Consider the following 1,949-nt stretch of genomic DNA (forward strand, 5'->3'; position numbering starts at 1 on the left):
CGCATGACTGCTGAACAGCTCTTCACACTCAACATTCCCTGCCCTGACTGGTAGTACCTTGGCCAACACTGATGTATTATTTTTTCATGGTTCTTTAAAATAATCAAAGTACATTCTGTGCGGCATAGGCTGTAACTTCTGAACTCTCTGCTGCCTAACAAGAGCACACCATCTTGTTAAAGATTTAAGAATTCAAAAACCCCTTGCCGACAGTAAATGTGCCTTTGGGTTGTTCAGGGTCTCGGCACAGTATGAAAGCAAATGGGTTTTCTAACTTCCTCAAGCACCTGAATCAAAAAATGGAAAATGAATGGATGAATGACTTATTCAAGACAAGACAACATCTGAAAGGAATATCATCTTTTAAATACTACTATAAATATATACCAGTAATACTTTTGAAGCTAAAGGGAATGCCCGAGCCCTCTGCTGCACAAAACAGCCAGCCCTTACTGATTTTCCCAGGAGAGTTATTTGATGTGATTTCATCAACCCAGAAGGACTTTTTTTCAAATACAGTGATCTACCCCTACAGAAGGGAAAGAGATAGTGACCGTATCAAAACTCTCACGCAGAGCTCTTTGCCGCATCTACTGAACAATGAAGACCATTCTCAGCAATCAGACTGTCGACATTCCAGAAAATGTCGATATCACTTTGAAGTGATGCACAGTTATTGTGCAGTGCCCCAGAGGCACCCTGCAGAGGGACTTCAGTCACATCAGTGTAGAACTCAGTCTCCTTGGAAAGAAAAAGAAGAGGCTCCTGGTTGACAGATGTGGGGAAATAGAAAAGAACTGGCTGCTGTTCGCAATACCTGCAGCCGTGTACAGAACAAGATCAAGGGTTCCGTTACAAGCTGAGGTCTGTGTATGCTCACTTCCCTGATCAAAGCCTCCACTCAGGAGAATGGTTCTCTTGTTGAAATTCGAAATTTCTTGGGTGCAAAATACATCCTCAGGGGGTCAGATGAGGCCAGGTGTTCCTTGTTTAGTATCTCAGGCTCAGAAAGATGAGTTAATTCTTGAGGGAAATGACACTGAACTGGTATCAAATTCAGCTGCTTTGATTCAGCAAGCCACGACAGTTGAAAACAAGGATATTAGAAAAATTTTGGATGGTATCTATGTTTCTGAAAAAGGAACAGTTCAGCAGGCTGATGAATAAGACTTAAGTTGTCCAGCTACAGAAACAGCAAGATGCCAGATGAATCTTCAGATTCATTTATGATATTTTAAGGATACTATAAAAGCTCTATTGTTTTGAGGTGGGGGGAACTCACGCAGAGCTTTGAGTTTTGGACTTCCCAACATGGCCACCTGGTGGCGCCCAAGTGCATCCCCAGACCTTTATTACGTTTGTTATATGGAAGCACCTAGGATGCCAAGGATGAATCAGTCCAAAATACAGAAATATGGTTAGGGGAATTTTACCCAAGGATCAAGGGGTAACTGAAGTTTCCTTAATCTATCATTTTCAAAATCTAGGGAAAAAACTACAAAGTTAGGGCAAACCTCAGAATCTCATCTTAAGAATCACTTGAAAGTATACAGATTTATTCTATTGCCCAAGTGACAAATCCTTAAATGTGTTTCAGTAATTGCCTGCAATTTTTCTTTTTGGGACAAAACCTTTCTTCTGTGAAAAGGATAATGCTTTAACTAATATAAGAAAACTTAAGATTTTTTTTTTTTTTACCTGGATGGAGGAACTCACTTTACAGTTTCGGTACTTTAAGTGGTTATGTAGAATCTCCAGATAAAACAGAACCATCCTTGTCCATATGCTTCTAGAAAGGTAAATCAAACTAATGATATTGTAAAATCAAAACTGTCTAAATTTTTAGGAGAGCTTAACCTTCTGTGGTCTGAAGTTCCATTCTTCGCCTTAATGATAATGTGATGTACACCACATAACCTCAAACTCTCACCATATGAAATTCATACAGG

General features: G+C 39.7%; 1 pseudogene; it reads left to right on the forward strand.

Moving 5' to 3' along the window:
- The first annotated feature begins 600 nt into the window (after positions 1-600).
- LOC102543355 (large ribosomal subunit protein uL6 pseudogene) lies at positions 601-1,167 on the forward strand (annotated as a pseudogene).
- Positions 1,168-1,949: the final 782 nt, after the last annotated feature.

This window comes from Vicugna pacos, chromosome 7, assembly GCF_048564905.1.
Source record: "Vicugna pacos chromosome 7, VicPac4, whole genome shotgun sequence".
Taxonomy (NCBI): Eukaryota; Metazoa; Chordata; class Mammalia; order Artiodactyla; family Camelidae; genus Vicugna; species Vicugna pacos.